Source organism: Haemorhous mexicanus, chromosome 19, assembly GCF_027477595.1.
Source record: "Haemorhous mexicanus isolate bHaeMex1 chromosome 19, bHaeMex1.pri, whole genome shotgun sequence".
Taxonomy (NCBI): Eukaryota; Metazoa; Chordata; class Aves; order Passeriformes; family Fringillidae; genus Haemorhous; species Haemorhous mexicanus.
Window position 1 is genome coordinate 14,189,031 of NC_082359.1, and position 22,368 is coordinate 14,211,398.

General features: G+C 46.1%; 1 protein-coding gene across 1 annotated transcript in view; it reads left to right on the forward strand.

Moving 5' to 3' along the window:
- Positions 1-22,368, forward strand: part of MMP17 (matrix metallopeptidase 17) — a 52,945-nt gene that overhangs the window by 7,196 nt on the left and 23,381 nt on the right. The window lies entirely within an intron of this gene.

Here is a 22,368-nt window from a genome sequence, read left to right on the forward strand (position 1 = left end):
TAACCCTTCATGAAGATTTGCTTTTCTCAGTGAGATGCTGTCATGCAAAAGTGCTACTGCTGATAGTGTGGTTGAAGTACATCTCAGGAGACAGATTCTCCTGCTTTCCTCAAAATGGAAGCTGTGACTTTACTGAGCTGCTGGGTGACTCTGCTGGGCTATTCTACTACTATAATTACCAAAAACTTGGATGACTGCTGGGATTAAAGGTGTAACACAAGAAAACGCTCCTTTAGTCTTTCTGTAGCTACCGGGAAGTTTAGTGATGCAACCCCAACAGAAGTACAAGGAGCAAAATGATACCATGACTGCTAGAGACAACCTCACCATGACTCCAGACCTAATTACTTGCAGCGCTGGAGTTGATGTATTTGGTCTTTGGGAAAGGGTGTTACGTCTCATTTATCACCGAGCAAGAAAAAGCCAGCAGTCTCATGTTTTTCCTGAGTCCACCACATGCTATCTCCTCTGGAGATAGCACATCCATTCCACATTAATCATGTTCTGGCTGGTTCTTGGTCAAGGTTGTTTCTTTGACAAGGCTTGTGGTGGGGAGCATGGGAGCTCCCACCCACGCTTAGGCTTGTTCCCACATTGTTACTTGTGTTTACTTTGTCATTTCTGTTCTGCTGTCATGTTCACGGTGTCCCTCTGGTGCATCTCTCACAGCAGGATAAGCAGTGATGATGCTCAAGAAGTATTTTTCTCCTTTGATAAACTCTCGGCATTAAGCTGGCTTTTATTTCTCTTGTTTGTTCTCCATTTTGACGCTGCTCGGCAAATTCCCCATTGTACCGAGCCATGCTTTCTCTACCTTTGCATCTTTCACGTCAGAGATGCATTTTTGTTCAAAAGTGAGAGGATATTGGATTCAAAATGGGAAATTCCTCACAGACACGCCTGTGAAATGGCAACATGTTTTATGTGAAGGCACAACTAAAGGGAGATAGGTAGTTTGGGACTCTTGCCACATTTATTTTATACTGCAGCAATGTATCCTCCAGATCAATGAGACTCCAAAATGAGGAACCTTGTCGGGCCTCAGCCAGCTCTCAAGTGTACAGCAATCCAGTCCCTCCTCTCGGGCAGGATGCGTGTCACATTTCATGACAGAATGACAGGCCTGTCAGGCAATCTGTTGCTGTTTGGCATTTCTGATACACCTTGTGCTTTGGTACACACCCAGTGTCCAGAAAGATCAAGATAATCTAGAGGAAATTAACTGTCATGCTACAGAGTCCTGTATGGGCAGTGATGAGGCCAACACTGATTTGAGCAGTCTTCTACCTGCTCACTTGGGTTAAAAATTCACCTGAGAAGATATTGAAATTTTCTTTCTCTGCCAAAAGTACGCAGCATCAAGTGCCTGATCTGCCAGGTTCTGTGGCATGAGGTATAGTTCCTGACCGAGTGGCTTCATCACTCCCTGAAAGGTGACCTGAGCTCTGAGCTCCAGTTCTCCGAGCCAAAAGTTTCCTCTGTGAAGGGTATCCACTCCAGACTGGAGTTGGGTGGCTTTCGTGTGTTTCTCATTCCGATTTTTATTACTGGGGGAGGGAACAGGGGGTTACTTTCGCTGTTTTATCTCTTGCCGGCAAAGTCTTTCCATGCATCAGGGTTTGCCAGGAGCCCAGCACACCCTTCAGACAAAGCTCTTTTCCCAGAGGAACAGCTCCCGAGGGTTCATGCTCCCTGACTGGTCTGTGCACGGGGATGTAGAGACTGGAGAAAAGAGGTGCCAGTGGGAGCCCCTCCGCAACCCCCGAGGAACGCCTGTTCCCTTCCCTGCAGCCCCTTGGTATTGGCAGAGCTATTCAAGAAACACGCTTTTTTGAGCAAATGGAGTTTACTTCTGCAATAGCAAACGTCGTGATGAGTCACGGCACCAAAGTCGAGATCTCCTGGGAGATGTGTACCAGCCGCTTTCCTTCTGCAGACAAAACCCTGGGCGAGACCCCGGCCCCGGCTCCCGCCGCCACGGGGACCGGAGCGGGCAGCGCCGCTCGGGGCCGGGGTGAGGGGGGCGGAAACATAGGAGCGTCTCGTCAGTGTCGTGCCGATGCCCTCTTGTGGAAACTGGGAAAATAACCGAGAAAATATGCTGGTGCTGGGTTGGGAGCGGTGGTTAGAAACCCACCCGTGGGAGCAGGGAGAAGTGCCGGGTCGTTGGTCCCCTGGGGCTGCACCCTTCAGCTGCAGCCCGAGAGCCTTTGTCACTGCTGTCAATGGTATTGACACTGTGGGAGATGCCACTAACTGACCCTGGGGGCAGGGGCTCCCAGGTCTCAAATCCTGCATCTTGTGCACGCCTTTGGTGGTTGAATCCCTGTATGGTGAGAGCTGTCTGTGCTTTGAATGGGTGAAGTTCCCCAAGTGCCTCTGCACCTCCTTGCTGTTGTTCTGCATCAATTAATTCCCATCTCCCTCATAGCAAACACCTTCAGTAACAGCGGTACAAACTTTCTTCTTGAACAAGCACTGAGCCTGCCAACTGCAGCATCTCTGCTGCTTTCTTGAGGAAACATCACGCTGCTTTGGTCATCTTCTGAAAACGTCAGTTGGTGAATGTGCCCGGGAGACCACAGGGCCGAGGTGCTGGCTCTTGCCTTCACAAACCGCAGCCCTGAGTCATACGCAGCAGCTCTGGCATCAAAGGGTGGTGATGAGTAGCGGCTCTGGAGCAAACCTGCAGGTGCCAAGTAGCTTCTGACTCTGCCACCCACCTTGCTCCCAAGCCTCTTTGTAAGAGCTGGCAGAAATGGTGCTGTGCTGGCTAGGAAACACCAGCCCAGTACCATCAGTGTTTTCCATCCTCTGTTCTGGTTTTCCAGCCCTGTGGGGCACTGGTGAGCCACGTGCTGGTCTCCCGTTGCTGCTGCTGCAGAACAGCCCTGGCAATAGATCTGGTTCTGCTGTCCAGGAGCCCCATTCCCACAGCTCCCCTGAGTTCAAGTTCTCCTTATCTTCTCCATGTTTCTCTTCTATTTAATTTATTAATATCCTTTAAAAGCTGCCTCTTTTAAATGTCTAAAGAATTTCAACTGCTAAAACCAACTTGTCTCCTGCATTTTCCAGACTCAGCACTTCCTCCCCCTTCCATGTTTTCCTGGAAAGTAGAGTCTGTAAAAGCCCATCTATGTTGGATAGGTCACCAGTACCAGCCCAGGAAGGGGAGGTTCATCATCAGAGGTGAAAGGAAGCCAGAGTTCTGGGAAATTTGTGTGGAATTCATCCAGAGTCCTTGCGGAGACTTGCTGTCCCTCCTGCATTCTGCCTGTCTGTGTGATCACAGATACTCGTTTTGCTTGTGTGTGTAGAGGAATCAGTTCTTTGGGCAAGGACATCTGCTATTTTTTTGTAGCTCTACGATCATCTCTCAGCCTGTAGGTTATCTAGACCAATACTGTGTCTGAATCCTCGCAGTCCTGAATTAATTTCCTTTGGTGGAGGAACAATAATATATTTCTGATGTTGTGTTGAGGGAATTCAGCATTGAGAGCCAGATTTGTTCAGAGCCAGGCTTTAACAGGGCCAAGGAGCTGAGCTCACCTTCTCAGAGAGTCTCTGATCTTATTCAGAGCCAAGAGATACAACTGCAAAAATTTAATTAACATTGCAAACCCTTTCAAAACAGAGTTTCTGGAAAAATTGCCAGCTCTGCTCTGCAGCAGGTAGGATGCTTGAACGGCTTCCATAGGCATCTGTTACAGATACAATACAAATGTTTCTTTACCTGGATGGTTGCAAGAACAGCAACCAGAGAAAATTAATATGGCATACTCCCCTTCCCCCAGGGTAGCCTTGAACCCTAAAGAGCAAACTAATTAGCAGCCAGGTCTCCAGCACATCGCCTTGCAATGCTCCAAAGAACTGGAAGTTGCTGGATAGCAGCTGGGAGTGGGGTGATGTGTTAGCTTGGACAACCTGGGGAAGGGTGCAGGGTCTCACTGCCGTCTGTGATGAAGCTGGGCTGGTGGAGAGCCCTGAGTATGGGCTGGTGCAGAGGAGGACATCACAGTTTGCAAATTTGCCATAGATTGTTTATAGCTGCAGAAGTCACTTTTTTTTTTTTTTTTTTTTTTTTTTTTTTTTTTTTTTTTGTGTGCTATGACTGAGCCTTGAGAAATTGTAGTAATAAAGGCAGTGGCAGCTGGAGTAAAATATGACCGAGGTGGTTCCCCTATGAGGATGAGGGCGGTGGGAATCGCTCTGTTGAGAAGATCCCAATACCTGAATTTTTCAAGGGCTTCAGGTCTCCATCCACACTGTTCTGGAGAAGGAACTCATTCCTGGGGCACTCCATTGTGGGAGCAACAGCACTTTCTGCTGTCATTGTATTATCACAGTCCAGTCAGAACATGCTCAAACCATCCTAAAAGGAGGTGACCAAAACTGACCCATCTTTGGTGACTGTGCAGAAACAGAGCTGCTGAGCTGAGGAGCCACTGCTGGTTCACAGCTTACCTGTTTTTCATGGGGCATAAGGCCCTATTGGCCAGTGAAAAGGGTGATTCTGCTCCTAATTAAGAAGCGTAAGGGAAAGTAGTTGTTCCCATAACGTCAGAACAGCAGAGGGAAGCTGGTGGACTCCAGTCTCCCCAAGCCTGACTTGCTGGTAATGCAGCAGGACAGGCAGTAACCCCAGCACAAGCAGCAACTGAGGCAACAGCAAACAAATCCTTTAAGGACTCTCCTGACATAAATAAACATGGAAAATAAATTATGTCCCTGGCACTCTGCTCTTAGCTGATGGGAAACAAGGTGCATTAACAAAGTAGTTCAATAACCTGGAACAGCTTCAGGAGAAACCAGCTTGCCAGCCCTAGGAGAAGGGGGAGTGCTGCCTGCAAGCATGCAAAGGAGGTTAGGACATGTGGTAGAGCATGAAGCTGTACAGTGCGAAAGTACTTGCAAATTGAATTATGAGTGATGATGGCTTTCCTGGGAGAAAGAGCAGGAAGGAGAGGTGGTGTCTGTTGCTGATGGTGGATGTGAAAGGGTGAGGGCAAGGGTGCCAGGTTTGTATCCTGAACTTTGGAGCTGTGACCTGGGGAAGTCACCTGTGCTTTTACTTTGTCATATGACCATTGATCATTTTGTATAGGGGAATTTGCCGTGAATTATGATATAAAGTCTCCTGGGAGAGTTGGTGATGTAAATGCCATCCCCATAGGAGCAGAAGTAAGTGCGTTGGCAGAGGGGCTGCATGGGGATGCTCCTGCCATTCATGGGCAGCTGTCCTGGCTGTTTGTGGCACAGAAAACCTTGAACTTCAGCCTCAGCCTACCCTGCTCTTTCCTGCTTCCCACTACTCCAGCTATCCCCTGCTTCATCTTTTAATTAGACAGGACTGGGCATTACCCAGTATCCTGAGCTCCCCTGAAAGCTTCTCTCTTATGGCAATCTCTGAATGCTTCAGAGCAGTTAGTGTTTCTTTTATTCACTGTTGCATTTCTCTGGCTTCTCTAGAAAATTCCTTTTGGTCATTAAGTGACCTGGCTACCAGGGCCCAGGTGGCTGCTTTTCTCTCAGCTTTGGAAATCTCCTGCTGAATTTCCCTGGTAGTATGCCAGCCCTGTGCTGGGGTGGGGGAAGGAGGGTGCCCAGCCAGGCATGCACAGATATGCTGTGGCTGAGAGGCTCTCTCAGGGCTTCCCTGCCACTGTCCTCTTGTCTGCAGGGACACTTCTGAGCAGAGGGGAGGACCAAAAATGGCCACAGTTCGTGGAGTGAGGGCCGGAGGACACTTCCCACTCATGCAGGGTCTCCTGGTGATCCCAGTGAAGGAGGCGGTGCAGCAGTGGCCTGATGCTGCTGCACACCTCTAGTTCACCTCCACCATGGCTGCCCTTCCTGGGCGTACCACTGGGAGTTACTTCAGGAGCCAGTTAGTTTTTTTCTGGCATGGCTCAACCAATTTGCTCTCCATCAGCTAGGCCGGGGCAGAGTCAGGTGTGCCTGGACCAGGGGCTAAGCCTGTGCCGGGAAAAGATGGCTGTTGCCACCCAGAGCAGGGAGCTAACCTCGACCCCAGTAGAAGCAGCCCTGTCAGGTCTTTATGAAGCAGCTGGTGATGTTCCTGATAGGTGAGCAGAGAAACAGCTAATGACTTCTTCCATTTGAGAAGTGTTTCCTGACACTGCTGGGGAGGTCATCGTACTTCCCCCAGAACCATTTGCCTTCTTATCCCAGCCCGTTTGCATTCCTGCCACATCCAGCCTTCCCTGGATTTGCACAGCCACTGGCACCTGGCAGATGCTACCTGTCCCAGGAGCAAGGAAATGCTCAATCCAACTCCGTCTGTGCTGTATTTGTCACTGTTGATAATCCTCTCTGAGTGCAAATACCTGAGAGCAGGTGTCCATAGGAAAGAAGTTACTGTCTGCACCCTCAAAAACAATGCATCCAGATCCAGTGAGCAGCTCCCTCAGTAGCACAAACATGGCCTTACTCTGCTGATATCCCTGATCCAACCCAGTGATCTACACCGGAAGGCACATTCAGTGTGTGATGCCCTATCTTTAGTGAAAGGTGGAAGCCACAGCCAGCTCCAGGCAATTTTGCTTGGGAACGGATAATTTTTCCTCATTCTCTGTTATAACAGATTTCAACCATTAAAAAAAAAAAGGGAGAAATGAAGCAATAAACAGTCTCCAAATGACTGAATGCAAGACCTCACGAACAAGATCAAGTAAGTCAGAGGAATCCGTAATTTTGATGTTGAAGGAAATGCCTTTTCCTGGGTTTATTTCTCCTGTAAAGAGTGAAGTTGTTTCCAAACAGAACAGGGCCAGCTTTCCTGCAGGGCAGAACCTGTAGTGCCAGTGCCTGTATGGAAGGCAACAGGGAAAGGCAGAAGGTAGCCAAAGCGTCTGGGAAGAAAGGGTTGGATCCAGCCCCACTGCAAAAGAGGCAGAAGTGAGTAGGTCCAGAGCCCAAAGACATCACTCCCAGTTTGCTTGGGCTTCATTACTGGAAGAGCAGAGCATGTCAATGACAGAAAGCCAAGTTGAAGTGGAACTCATGAGACAGAGAAACTCTGATAGGGAGAGCATCACCACCTGAGAAACCATTGTGTATTGGAAACTGTTTGCAATATTATTATTATTATTATTATTATTATTATTATTATTATTATTATCTCTCCTCGCTATTCCTTGATATGGTTGGACATTTTCCAAATCATTCCCATGTGGGTGGAGAGCTCAGGGGGCTGTATTTCACATTTCATAATGTGTGTGACTTGATTAATTTGGCCATATGTTCAAGCTTCATGAAATTGGCCAATTTTGCTGAGGTTTATAATAGATTATATCCATCTCCTACCATCAGTTGTGCAAATAACCACTTGTTGGTTTCTTAAAGTGTTACAGATAGAGAACAGGCTGTGCACTGCCAAGGAGAAATCATATTTAAAAGAGATAATATGTCTTCTGTGTGAGTTCAAATGAGGAAATGGATGTTTGTGAAGCTCTTTAAAGCATGGTTATGTCAAGAGCAAGAAGATCACTTTTGTTTTTCATTTGTATGCAAGGTGAAGAAAGGATGAGACTTTTTTGTTCTCCTCCTCTGAACTCTTACAATCTTCCACCATAGAAATTGGTGATAATTGCTGCAAAATGACCCAACTGGGTCAAGGTGTAATTTTGAATCTTGAGTATCTTTCACTCTGTGAGCAATTTGAATGATTTGACTTTAATACCTTGGCAACCCGTCACTGGAACAAATAGAAATCTGGCAAGCAGATGCTAGTGCAGAGCAGCATTGATCCAGGCTGTGGAAAAGGCCAGCTGCTGCCTTCCCTCACACCCAAGGGCCTTTTGCATTGATTCACCTCTGTTTTGGGTAATTGGCTTTTGCACATCAGGACTGAGAAGTGCTCTACAAGCTGCTCTTTTTCTTCCCTCACTTCTTTCTGGGAGATTTTCTTAGGTTTGAAGAAGGAAAGGGTGAGTTTTGAGTTGCAGGTGAAGATGAACTTTGAACAGCAGGGTGAGGGTCCTCAGACTGCACTGGTCCATAAGAGTGGGACAGGCTCTGCAGCCTGGTGACCCTGCTTCTGGCACCAGCCACAGCCCTGGGGGTGAGATTTCGTGTTGTATGTATGCAGTCCCTAGAGTCCCTGCTCGCAACTACTGCTCTGCCAACCACCTCCCCAGGACAGAAGAAATGCCTGTTTAATTACTGCAGCTTTGATTTTGACAGCACAGATTTCCCTTGCTGCCTTCTAACCTTCACGGTTTCCTGCCAGCAAAGATAAAGTTGCTTTGCAGAGGCTGTTTGTTCCTGTTTGCTCCCACACCAGATAAAAGCAGGGAGAGGAGCAGAGAGCAATGCCTGCCACAGCCATGGGACCTTTTACCTGAAAGTCCTGAGGATTCCAAAACCAGGAATTAACCCTGCAGCAACACCTCCTAGTTGTGAATAAATGGGGCTGGAAAGATGGGGGGCTGTGATTTGGGATATCCTTGGCAAAACCAGCCAGCCCTTTGTTTTTTGGGGCTGGGAAGTTTTCAGCAGGTAAGGGTGGAGCCTGCCCACAGCACCTAGAGCTGGATCCTACCTGTAGGATGTAGAATTGGGTCATCATGGAGCAGGCTGGCACAGGCAGTGCCAGGGTGATCCAGAGCATTCCCGCTTAGTGACATTAGCAAATGCTCTGGGTTTGTGTGTGGGAGTGATTTGGAGGAAACTCATCATCCAGGTGGTCATTCAGATGAAGTTTTGCCTGCAGCTCATTTGACACCACTAGCAGCAAATGTTTTGTCACCATGTTGTAATACTAGTTTAGACTATTTTCTGCAGTCTGTTTAATGCCAGCTGTGGTTTCATTGGCATTACTGGCAAAACTCAGTGGTACATTGGAATATGTCCTAATTTCCCATCTTACTTTAGAGCAGAAGGCTTGCCCGTGCTCCTTGCACCACACACTTGGAAAAGCAGCAAATCCAGAGTGATCCCACAGCAGGTGGATGTACTTACCTCCCATTTGCAGTGCTACAGAGTTGCCTCAGCAGCTCCTTTTACATCTGTCCCCTTACCTGAGCCCAAGACAGAGCACTGGGGTCTAGGGGAAGGGTAGGTGGAAGCAGGGGCTCAGGGAAGCTCTCCACATCTCTCCCCTTCCACTGAGTAATGCAAAAATAATCAGTTTAACGAGGTCTTGACTTAGTGATGGAGAAGCAAAAAGGTTCTTTGTAATGGTAATTGGGCTGATCCAATTTGGTAGCTTGATTCAGCAATCAGTAAACTATGCATTCTCTTCGGTAACAGCTAAGTCACATGCATGAGCACCTGCTTATACCCATTGACCTCACTGGGCTTTAGACACAAATGCTCACTGTAGCAGGACCAAGAGAGTGGAAAATGACCCAAGAAAACACAGCACAGACTTCTATCTCCAGGTATGTGTTGTTTTAACTGATACATTTTCAATACAGCTTCACTGGGAGGATTAAATGCAATGAAAAAGTAAAATGTAAAAGCCCAGCTGCGTGGATACCTGTGGTGAAGATCTGACTTCTACTGGAGTAGAGGCTGTATGGATGAAGTTGTTTTTAATTTCACTCTATTGGAAGGAAAAACAAGGAGGCAGATACATGAAAAATTAAGGTGTTGTGCTTCATATCTTGTGTAATTAGCAAAGCTGACAAACATAATTAAAAAATTTGTCTCTTAAGCAAACACTGATTGTGGGTGAGGATGACTAGCAGTGTTTCCTCCAAGAACAGCTGGAGGTGAGGGTCTTGCTTCAGCTCTCCTAGGTTTATTTTGCAGGGATGCTGGTACTAAGCAGCTGCTGTCAGTGCTCGAGAACTTCTTTTGCTGGTGTCGTTTGATGTGCTGTAACAATTGCTCCATCCTAAATACGGTGTTCTGGCACCAAAGGGCTTTGATAGGGGAATGTTCCTGCCCAGCCCAGTCTTTGTAGCTGGTTATGGGTCTCCAGGGCAGAGAGGACTGCAGTTGGAGCTTTCTTTCCTTTCTCTCTGTGAAGCTCACAAGCTGGTGTTACAAACTCAGTGGCAGGCTCTCCTTGCCTTGGTGCATGCCAAAGACTTCTCTTTTATTTTGATGATCACCAAGAGATGTTTTTTCTTGCACAAGCTCCTCAGCTGCAGCTTCTAAATGAGCCTGTATAACTTGGAGGAGCTGTGTATTGCTACCCTCTGGGTGCAATACCAGTGGTATGACATTAAAGTATCAGATGCTGAGAGTTTTCAGTGGCCTCATTCCAGGACGGCTGCTTTTAGAAGAATTGGTGCCTTGTTGTGCATTAAATTATTTATATTTTTTTCTGTTGTTGACTGGATTTGAGAATAAAAATGTATATGTGAGAAAAGGTTTTCAATAATGAAATAAGGTAACAAAAAGATAAAGCCATTACATGCATAATTAAAATTGTACATAACTGTATTTTCTTTATGTAGCTGCTTCAGCAACTCAACTAACTTATTAGGCTGAGTAATCAGCCCCCAAATCTTCCCCCTGTCTGCGTTTGGCTCCTGCCGTTGCTAAGGGTGCTGCAGAGCTGCCCTGAGTAGGGCCCTGGCTGGTCCCTTGGGAACAGTGGTCCTGTCCTGCCTTACCCCTTTTCCCCAATTTCTGGGCTTGGAGAGTGGGACATCATATGGCAAGGCAGAAGGAGTCTTCAATTTGCTCAAGAAGCTGTTTTTGTCATATCACTTTGCTAGTGTGTTCCTGTTTCAGGTGTCAGAATGCTCAGAGCCTTTTGAGGATGCACTAAGCAGTTCAGACATCCCCTTATGAGAAGCAGTAAATATTTTCTCCTTGTCTGTTTCTTGGCATGATGTAAAGCTCAGAAACTGAACTGCAGGAGGCTAGACTGGGAGTAATTTTCTTAGGATAGGATGTTCTCCCTGCAGGCATGGGTAGTTGATGGGCAGTGGCTCTTGGAAGAGGCTGGACCAAAAACCTCCCTAAACGCTACCCTGGAGCATCCTGTACCTTTAATGGAAAGTGCAATTTCCTGCTCCTGTGGGGCAGATTTTCTGTGAGTGGTGAGGGAGGGATCGTGGCCCCACAGGTGCCTTCCTTGGGTAAAGAGCCCCGGAGAGCATCAGGCCACATTGGACCTGCCCAGTCCCTCCTAACAAACCAAGGGGACAGGGAAGGGCAGTGCCTAAGAATGCTGCTTTGATTTGCCCTGGGGTGCCTCGGAGACTCATGGCCAGAAAAGCCGCAAAATGAGCTTGAATAACAGCATAGACAGCCAGCTCTTTAATTAAAAAAATGTGGGTTCACCACTTCTCTGGCTGGTCCCAGCTGGAGCCAGCACAGGAGAGAAAGGAAAAAGGCTCTTGCAAACCCCTCACTCTTCTCACACAGCCAGCTGACATAACCTCATTAAATGCAGGCACTCGTTTGTGTTCCTATTCACAGAAAGCTGATTTCTTGTGGAAAATTCACAGGACAGTCACAGACAAACACGGTGCTTTTCCCAAGTAGTACAAGCTCACCCTATAAATGGTGGCATTAAATACAGAAAAGGAAGCAAAAGGTGTTTGTTAAACCATTATAGTCTCTTGAGTGGTGGTGAGGAGCCAGCTGACAGCATCACTGCTTTGCCACTTCCCCAGCAATGGCCTGTCAGTTGCAAATGCTGCCCAAGAGATGAGAAATAATGCTAAAAAAATTTTTTTAAGCCAGATTTTAAAAAAACCCTTAAACATTTGTTTTGGTTTAACCGGCGGCTCTAACCAGGAAAAATAATGCGTAACGTGAAGTGCTGCTGTGAATGAGTGCTGAGAGGAGTTGAGGTTTGGTGGTCGGGACGTCTGACCAGGAGGTAGGGGAAATATGCTCCCTGCACTGTGACTCCAGCCCAGCCCTTCTCCTCCCTGCTTCCTTTTTGCCATTTCTGTTCCTGACATGGTGAATTCTTGCTGGAGGAAGGACAGGATCTGTGTACTCTGTGAGACAGCAGTCTCAGAGCCAGTGACACTATTGCTCATTGAGGCATATTATTGATCCCGTTGCTAGAAGAATGTGCATTTTCATGCTGCTAGATTAGTGATGTCAAATATGTGATGGGCAATCAATGTGAAAGCCTAAATTTGCATTAACTTTGGGGTGTATGTTTTGATTTCATTGGTTGTTTTACCAGGAACAAGGTTAACTTGGTTTAATGGCTTGATCACTGAATTTGTCCCAATTAAGCTTTCAAAGTTGCATCCCTTTGAGGAAGGGATCGTGTCCTACCTTGGTGGCTGCTGTTGTGGCCCTGCTTGGGGACAGCTGTCTTCCAAAGTGGGTTAATTGCACCGCAGCATCAGGAGATCGGCTCGCACCAAGAGGCCTGTGCCCTTGCTGTGGAAGAAAGTAAAGGATAAGGTCTACACCAGTGGCCGTGGCATGTAGGAGAAAAACCCCAAAATAACAAACACCGAACAAAACAAAGCTAATTGATGATCACAGCCAGACAGGTCTCATTATCTAACCTGCTTAATGCTGTTTGAAAGCCCTCTGTGGTATCCTTGCTGGATGTACCCCAAAACATCTTTTGAAAGGCAGGGCTGGAGCTGCCAGGTGGAAATACCAAATTGTCTCATTCCCGTGATAAGGAGGGGAGTAACATGTACTGGTATTTTTGGCTCTCCTGTGCCAGTTGTCATTTGAGCACAGCAGCATCCTTCCTTTTGCAAGCAAAGCAGGAAGAAGGACTGGATTCACCCTGCTTTCTAGGGGGATGAAATTAATTACCTGCATTTCTGAACAAGGTCATTGGTGGTCAAGGCAAAACCCTATGCCATGCAGTCAGCAGAACCTGGTGCTTTGCCTTGGTTCCTCCAAGGATGCACACATTCTGTTGTCCTCAACCTTTCTGGCAGATTTTGCTGGTCTTTCTGTTGTAGTATCACCATTCCAAGTCCTTGAGCCCCAGGGTGCAGCAGCCATGGCCACCTATGGGTCCTCACCGCTGTGTCTTTCCCAGCTTTTGGAATAGATATGTCAGCAAATTGTGGGCAGTTTGTGTAGACCAACTGGAAGTTCCTATAGACTCTGCAGTGGCAGGGTGATGCTGATTGCATTTCTGAACAAGGTTTAGTAGGAGATGAGATTGTTCTTGAGGTATTTAGGAAAGGAGACAGCAGGTCTGGGCAGTTGGCTCCCATATAGTCAATAGATGGTACTTGATAGATATAGCCAAAGAGAGCAGTGGCCCGCTCAACATGCCAGGGCATGTCTCTGCTCCTGATGAAGAGCTGCCCTCGTGTCGCAAGGAGAAGGAGTCTGCTTGTGATGTGATACAGATAGCCACTTTGACATTTTCAATCAAATATGTTGACAGACCTTGTGTCATGAAGCTGTAGAAGTAAAAATATATGGTCCTTAAAAAAAAAAAAAAGGAAAAAGGGCAAAACAAACCTGACATGATTAAGCGTATCCAATTTACCAGATGGATTTTTGCTCTGCTGTGCAGGATGCTCTCTTCCAGGAGTTTCTCTGCTTATGTAGGAAGGTGAGTTCTCTCCATTTAATGAGTTTGATTGGTATCAAAAGATAGTCTAGAATTGTTCTTGCTGGAATGGATCTTGGGAAGGGACCTGAAGTTGAATTTTTGCTTAAATCTTCCAAGCACAGAGTACTGGCTGGCCGTAACTACAGCCATCTGCCTCATCCTGCCATCACCACCAATACGTACAGCCCTTACAGAGGGGAAATGTGCTTTTAGCAAGGATTGAGCAAGATAAACGCATTCATCTTCCTTTACTGTTTATGCTATAGGGGTTATGATGCAAAAGTCAAACCAAGCCAGGGAAAGGTTTAGGAGACCATCAGTGCTGGCGCAGTCAGATGGGATCCTTTTACCTGGCTGCCAAAGCAGAGACTTCCATGACTGGAGGGATTCCCAGGTCTTTGGCGAGGAGAGGGGCTGGGACCTGTGTCCTTGGCTCTAACTCTCTTGCAGGAGTGGCTGTTGCTGTTTGCTGAGCTATGGTGGTCTGGTACATACACGACTGGTGCTACGTAGTTCAGCATGACTTTTAATACCTAATGAAATAACACTGTTTATAGATGGGCAGATTTATTATTCCTTAAATTAGCATTTGGGGCGAGGTTAGTACAAGCTCTGTATTGAATGTTTCAGCTCATATGCCAAAGTCAGGCACTGTATAATTTGAATCTTTCTGGGTAGAAGTTTAATGTTAGGATTTGTTTGGTCTCTGCTCTCTTCTGGTTGTTTTCTGCAAACAACCTGAGTTTTCGACCGAGGTTATGGATCAACACCATAACAAGCAGAGCTATCTGGTAGCCAGATGCTAGGAAAATGCTCTGGACTGGTCATAATGGGTTAAATTATTAATTTCAGTTAGTTTATTTTAATAATTAAAGATTATTTTTTTTCCTTTTTGTCACATTTTGAAAATTGTCCAACACATTGTGGTGATGCAGTGCTCCTTTTTCTGTCTGTGGGTATCTTCTTCCAACTCATGCAGCCTGTGGGGTGCTCCTGAAGTACTTCTGCAGAGTTCCTGGTACTTTCACCTGAGAATTTTGATATTATTGCTTCCTCTGGTTTAATAGCTTTGCTTGTGAAGCCAGAAGGATCCTTTTTGTTCTGTTCACCAGTTGCCCACAGCATCAATTATTGTTTGAGACACTTGTACAGCTAATAGAACGTTTCAACAAGAAAAGCTCATTGTAATACCACTGCTTTAAAGAGACTGGGGAAAGCAACAAAGCTGACCAGAAAGTAAATGTGTTGTTCCTGTAGTCACATAGATCTGGGGACAGGAGACATAAGTAGAGCTTAATTCATTCCCAAATGAATGTTCTGTTTCACACCCCAGCACAGCTTCTGAGTTACTGATTTCTAACATCACAATATTTTTCATTGCTAAAAACTAAATGGGAAGATGCAGCTAAGTCCTGATCTAAAAGCCTGATGTAAATAGAGGGACAGTACCTGCTGTTACCAATCTTTAGACCAGTCCTAGCACCAAGTGTGGTGATAACAGCATTTGAATTCCCAGTTTGCAGAGGACTGGAGAATTTCTACAACCTCTTGAAAGGGATATTGAGCCGCGCTTTGAGCAAATTTAAACAGGCAGCCTGTGTCCTGAAGTTATCTTGGGCTAGGCTACCAAGCTTAGCTGGCTGAAGAGAAGTGTGACGCTTTGAGGGCAAGAAAGGAAGGCAGGAAGGCACTGATATGCGAATAAATGACGGGAAGAAAAATGTGTGGCTGAGCTGATTTGTTGAGGTAAAATGTTGTTGGCTGCTGTAAATGGGGAGTAAGCTAAGTCATGCTGGAGGTGCAACTCTAAAGGCTGGGATGGAGACTGAGACCTCTGAACAAGGACATGAACAGGCCAATGCAAACTCTGGTGTTCCTGGTCATACTGCAGGGAGACAGGTCTGGAGTCTCTCCTGGAGAAGACGCTGTCTTAACAAAGGATCTGGTAAATTGAGTTAGCAAGGATTTGTTTTGTTGTATAGCAGTCTGTTCAGTTTGCTGCCAGATATGCTGTTGAGTGACTGAAACCAGAAGAGGAGGAGCTCATCTCCATGAGACTGGGAGAGAGAATTGATTAAGTCCATTGTGCTCTCTGTGTGACACTCACTTTCCCTACATACCATGAGCCATGTGCTGTTCAGGTCTGGTGAGATGGCCAGGCTCATTACGCAAAATCAGAACCTCTCGTGTCAACCTTTAAGAGAACCTCCATGTGTATTCGCATTTTGGTAAAGCGCAATTTGTACTTGTTTTAAAAGAATGCATCATTCTCTTGCTCATCTTGGTCTCAATCCAACAGGAAGATAGGAGTGTTCAGAACTTTCCTGCACAGTCTTTTTAAGTGATTTCAATAGCCCTATGTCAGCTACTTGGGAGGCTTGGAGATTTTAAGTAAAAATCCAAACATCGGTGTGCTGACAGAGCCTCCCTACTGTGTGCAGGGCAGGTGTCCTCACTCTAGCGATTGAGAGGGTTCAGGGAGCCTCCTGATTCTGGAATTCCCTTGGACATGGGCCACAGCAGCTGCCCTCCCTGGTGTATGGATGGGACAGGGTGGAGGAGCATGGGGAGAGGAAGGTCAAGGCACGTTCTGTTCTCTCAGCCCCTCTTCAGCAGATGTTTCCTGAGGATTACTGTCCAGCTGGCTCTGCTCACAGCAGCTCCCAGCTTTGGACTCTGGTGACCCTTGCACAAAATTCTCCAGGAAACCGCTGGTAGTCCTGTCCCGTTCTGTGCCCAGAAAACCCCGAATTTACAAAGTTTTGGTTTTCACTTTTTGTCATACAGAGAGTATGTGAATTCATGGATGAGGCAGTCACTCGCTGTGATTTATTGTGCCGTGTCAGGCAGGGAAATCTCTTCCCTGGCTGCATGTGGATTGCAGCTGGGCACATGCAGAGAGGAGTTTTGGGCTTACAAAATGCTGTCAGAACTGGATCTGGTAACATTTAATATAGCCCTGTCACAGCAGATCTGAGGTTAGATTTGATTCTGTCGTACCTGCTCAGAGCACAACAGTAGGTGATGCTGGTAGAGAAGGGGAGATGCCAGGGGAAAGGATTTCCTAGATCTGGGCACATGCTGGCTGCTGGTCTCCAGCACAGAAGGAGCCAGCATCTAGAACTGCCTGTCCTCGGGTTTTGTGTGAGCTGTGGACATCACAGATCATCATCTGCAGCTGCTTCAGGAGTGGTGTCTAACAGATCTTGTGGAATCCTGTTGCTCCATCTCTTAACACTGGAGTTGAGTTTTCCTCTACTCCGCTTAGCCACTGGATTTGTCAATCAAGACCATAGTCATGGTTCATCCTGTGTAAATGGAGCAAGCCTGTGAATTAATCCAACAGCTACCACACTGAAGGATGCAAAGCCGGGCACAACCTGTGTACCAGCAGCACACGTGCTCTAAAGTGGGTTTGAAAGCACATCCAAACTGATGCCAGTATTTATGAGCCATATGTTGCAATGGTAGTTACTTATTGTGCTTCTCAATAGAATAGAGCGCAGGGGTTGTTTAGCTCCCCTCCAGTGATGTTACTGGCCTCTGTTCCCACCAGAGGACTAGAACTCATTGCGGTTTTATTTTCCACTACATAGTGAGTAGTGCTGAGGATACTCGGTGAGAGCCAAGGTTCTAAGGTTGCTGTTCAGCACAGGATCTGACCATAGGCATCTGTCACCAAGACATGGCATTGCCAGGTGAGAGCCTCCTGTGCCTGCCACCAGCAGCCTCCAACTGCACCTACTCAGTGTAGCAGGGCTATTTCCATAAACCAGCCATGAGTTAAGTGATTTAGAGCTATTTCTGTAGCAAGATAAAAGGATGCCAATTCGGTCACCTACCTAACTTCCCATCACTGTTCAAGAGACCATTATACACCAGACATTTCTTCTTTTCCTTCCTAGATAACTCAATGTTGACATGTTGACCATGACAGGCAGCAGAGTGCAAAACTACGACTGATGTAGAAACAGAAAACTATTACTGTTGAAACCACTTTTTGATGTTCATGTGGGATTTCAGTTACACACGGTTTTGGTCTTTTGTGCATTGTTCATTGACTTCAAGTGGAAATTTTTAGGATGTGCTGGAAAACACAGTGATTGAAGGACTCCCTAAAGCCCTAGTGTATTAAATCTCCACCAAGAAAAATACACATTTATTTTGAAAATGCAGAATAAACTATATCTTGTTTACGTGTTCTGTCACTCTTTGGTACTCTGAAAAGAAATCTAAGCCATCTATAGTAAATACTGTGCTGCACTACTCTGTCTCCCTTCTATGGGTGGGAATTGGTTCTTTGATCTTCAGTTCAAAGGGGTTGATAAGGCTGTTTCTGTGGTCTGCAGAGAATTTCCTTCTGCTTCTGCAACATCTCTTGATTAAGTCTGTGTTTCTGGGAAGGCTCTGGATATCCATCCAACCAAAGAGATGCTTACACCTAGTGTAACAGCTCTTGCATAGTGGATGAAGCTTGTCTCCAAGTCACCACAACCCTCTTCTGTGCCCATCTTGCCAGGCAAAAGACATCCTCCCCCCGACACCCAGGAAAGTGGTAACATGAGCATAACTGTTCTAATGAGCATTAAGTTACATTCTAGACCTGACCACCTCTGACAGGACCCACAGGCAGCCACGTTAGCGTCCAGTTGCTGGCTGTTCCACTAACGGAACATTTAAAGCACGGGTTAGGGAGAGGAAGTCATTAGCAGCTGCATTAACTTCCACCCTGGATTCTGTACACAACGGTTGCTCAAATTAAAGAGAGCTGTTTGGATTCAAGCAACTCCTCTGATGGCAGCTAATGAAACTGGTCCCGCAGTTCAGCAGTGGCATCAGCCAAAATCCTGGTTGTAATCCAAACTGCAGATTTTTTCTCCTAATGAATTAATCAGCTGATTGCGTGTGTGCGATAGCTCATTAGAGAGGTGTGTGGCAACCTTTGGAAGGGAACTGCTGGCTCTGTGGGGGCCGGAGGCCATTCCATTGCAGGAACATACTCCTTTGAGTATTGCAGAACCATATGTGTTGCTCTAATTAACGGGTGTTGTTTCTGGGGTCTTTTGATCTCAGGAAAATGACTGTAAAAATTGTAATACTGTAAACCTTCGATAACTTGGAATAAAACCTCAAACAGCTCTAAGCAATTTCCTTTAATCTAGCTTGTGGTGTTGCGGATTTTTTAAAATTATTATTATTTTAAAAGCTTCCACCCTATTTAATGGTAGCAGCAGAGATAAAGCAAAGTGTAATTTGGAAATTAGTTCCAGATGTGTGAATTGTAGATTTGTTTTATTAATCTGGGTCATTAATTTTGTTGACTAGTATGTTTGGATTTTCTTCCTTAACATGTCTGAAGCGTGGTTGCAGGCTACAACGGGACTTTGGCAAGAAAGGGAGCTTTCAAAATCCTTTCGTCCCTGGGCAACTCCACCGAAACAAAGCCTATTTCTCTGTGGTTATCCAGCATGAAAGGCAGGAGATGAGCTGTGGGGAAGAGTGGTGGGGAGGTTTGTGTTCCCGCTGTAGCCCAGGGAATGGGGCACGGTGGGTAGGGGGCAGGGTTCCCCTGCCAGAAAGCCAAGGGCCAGGTTCAGGTCAGGGTAAGGGTTTAACCTCCCAGCCATAACAGCACCCTTTTTAAATTAATAAATCTACTTGTCCCTTGATTAATGAGAAAAGGTGCAGTTTGGTAAAGCTTTTCAAAGACTAATAATAAAAGAGATCTTTTCAATGGAAGACAACTTGCTTCTGCTCTAGCCTTGGACTGCCCCAAAGATTTGGAAATTGTGACGTACTTGGATCTTCTGGATGTTGCACATCCAGATTGTCTCTGGGGGTGTGTTAGTCACTGGCTGCAAAGAGGTGCCTGGAGAAATGCTGGTGGCCATGACACAGACCAGGGAGAAGAGCCCGCGGGTATCGCCACCAACACCTTCAGGCACAGCACTGCGGGCGCTGCTTGTACGCCTGCCAGCGGTGTCCTCAATTTAACCCCAGTTACCCCAATTTCTTCGTTCAGCTTTGATGGGAGGGGTGTGGAGATGGTCTGGGATAGTGGTGCAACAGTCAGGGTCCAGTTCACGAATCTGCCAAGGAGTGAGGGACTGTGGTAAAGCTCTGTTCTTCTACTGTCTTGGCAACAGGCTGGGTACACTGAGAATAACTATCTCCATCCCTGAGCAAAGGGAATGTTACGACCTCTACAGGATTAAGGCTGTTTTTCTCCAAGAGAAAATAATGTCCTGATTGTTTAGGGCTAAGCTTTAGATAGATGGTCATTTTAATGCTACAAGAGCAGGCAGAATTGTGGAGCCAGCTTGAGTATAATTTTCCTGCTTATCCTGATTTCTGTTTTGCTGTTTATCCTGTTTATCCTCTCCTTGTTATCCTGAACTGGTTTGTCTTCTTGTAAATGCCAACCTACCACCCTTAAAAAGAAATCATCAGGAAAAAAACTTGCTGACTGAGTCTTTCCTTTGCCTGTGGCAGTTGAATAAGCCCATCATCTTATATAATATTAATATTTGTAAAAGCAGACCTACAGAGCTCATAAATCTTCTATAAAAGAGGGGCAATATCTAAGTCTATTTTAAAATGAAGCAGGTAAGTAGGTTCTAGAACAAAGGGATATTGATACAAAGGAAGTGGAGAGACGAAAGAAATGAAATTGCCATTTTAATCTGAAAATTGTCTCTGCATAAGTAATACCAGAGGCCTCACTACTGCGAGAGCCAACTCTTTCCTCTGGGTGATCGCTTGACCCTGGAAAGCCCCAGTCCCTGACTGCTACCTGGTATTCCATTCAAGTGGCTTTAGGAGCAAAAAAAAAAAGGTCCAAAATTGAAGCAGAGCTTGTTAGCAGAGGGGATGACTGCATTACCATTTTTTCTTAACTTTGTGCTTCTCCAAATGGGAAAAATAAAAGTGAAAAATATTTGTAGTTTTGAATTCCATTAAACATTTTTTTAAGGTGAGAAGCAGGCTTTTCCCCATTACAGATGGAAAACCAGATGAGAAAAAAAATACAGTTTATTTTTAGCCAACCGAGTGAGTAATCTATCTCCAGATGCACATGTGGAACTGCTCCATGAAGGAACGACCCTGTGGCATTGCTAACAGGGTCCCTTTGCAAGGGCAGACTCTGATCTGGAGCAGTTGGTTTAAGACTTTGTAAATCTTTTTTTGCCTATCCCGCCCATGGTAGGATTGTAAAATTTTCTGCCACAGCAAAAGTAGAATGTTAAATGTTAAAGTTCAATGTTATGAATCAACTTTGCTTACAAGGAGAGAGGAAACCGGTCAAAACCCCTACATGGAAAAGAGCTGAATGAGAGCAAGATCACAGAGATCTATGAAAATAAGGAGGATCTGAGTAAAGCAGCATACACTTGATGGTCTAGATGAAACATCACATGAAGGGAAACCGGTGCTTGCAAGGTAGATCAGGTGAAGGATTTGTGATCTCTGACCACTCATTCCATCTTTTGTGTAGAGAGCCCCCGATTTGCTTTGGGGCGTCTGTTTGCATTTGTGCTTTCTCTATCTCTTGGGGTTAGGAAGGAAAGAAGACCTGCACAACTTTTGTTGGATATCCCTCTGCTGTTGGCTTTCCCCAGCCTTTTGCTGCCACCTCCATCCCCATGAGCCCCCAAGGACAGCTGAGTTGTGCCTGTCGTGGTGTGGCAGTATCTCCACTGTCATTAGAGGATAAATGACACTGTCTCCATGGCCAGGGAAGAAACCAAATTAAACTCCACCATCCCCAGCAATAGATGGGCCAGCTGCCGACCTCCATGTCACAGCCAATTTCTCACAAAGAATCAAAGATGAATTGCATCTCTAATTTCTGTCACAAATGGCTTGGCTATGCAAAGGGGAAAATAGTAGCAGGGGAGTAGAGGGGACGGCACTGCGTCTGGCCATCAGCCCGATGGCAGGGAAGGGCTGTGACGACGCTCACACATTCCCAGCAAGGTGGTGGCTAATGGTGTTGCATTAATCAACAAGGAGTGGCCAGATAAGCTGTTTCCTGAGCACAGTATCCCACTGAAATAAGGCAACCGTGAAGGAGGATTGGGAGGGAACTTAAATGCTAGTGAGAAACCCAGCACAGCAGGCCGTGCTCCCCAATGGAGAGTCACACCAAGCCTGGGGAGATCTGTCATAAAGCTCAGTAAGTGTGAATCTGTATAACTGCACTTTGCGGTGAGGGGCTGGGGGTTCTGTGGCATTCAGGGCACCAGCTGCAGGTGACACCAAACTATGAGACATTGAGAATGTAGCGATAAGTAGCTACTGGCTTCTGGCACTAATCTGGCTACCATCAATTTGTGGTATATTAGCTGCAGGGGAAGTCTGGATCAATATCAGTCTTCAAGAGGCTCAACAGATCAATGTTTGATACAGATAAAGAAAATAGAGAGCAGGTGTTTATGGCATCCCCTGTGTGCAGTATTACTATTCCTTGCTCATCCTTCTGCCAAGGGAAGGGAAGGCGAGAGAAGGAAGGTAAGAAAGGATTGAGAAAGGTAATTCAAGGTAATTCACTTTAAAAAGCAGTTGTAAGAAGGAGATTTATAGCATTTTTCCCCATCAATTTTAGCCTGAAGAGAGAAAGAGAAAAATCTTCATGAAGATATATTGTCCTTTGAGAGACAAATTCTGATTGAACAGTGGGTTTGGGTTTAATGAGATGCCCGTGGTGAGGGGATCACTGGCACATAGTTGTGCTTGCCTAGACTTTGGGAAAGAGGGATGTCCAGGGGTTCCACAGGTCCCTGCTGCTTTCTGGTGGTTGAGAGACCCACACCTCGCTGTAAATACTTTAGGTCAACTGGCAGGAAGATGATTAAACCAGGGAGTGTGGAAATGCTGGAAAGAAG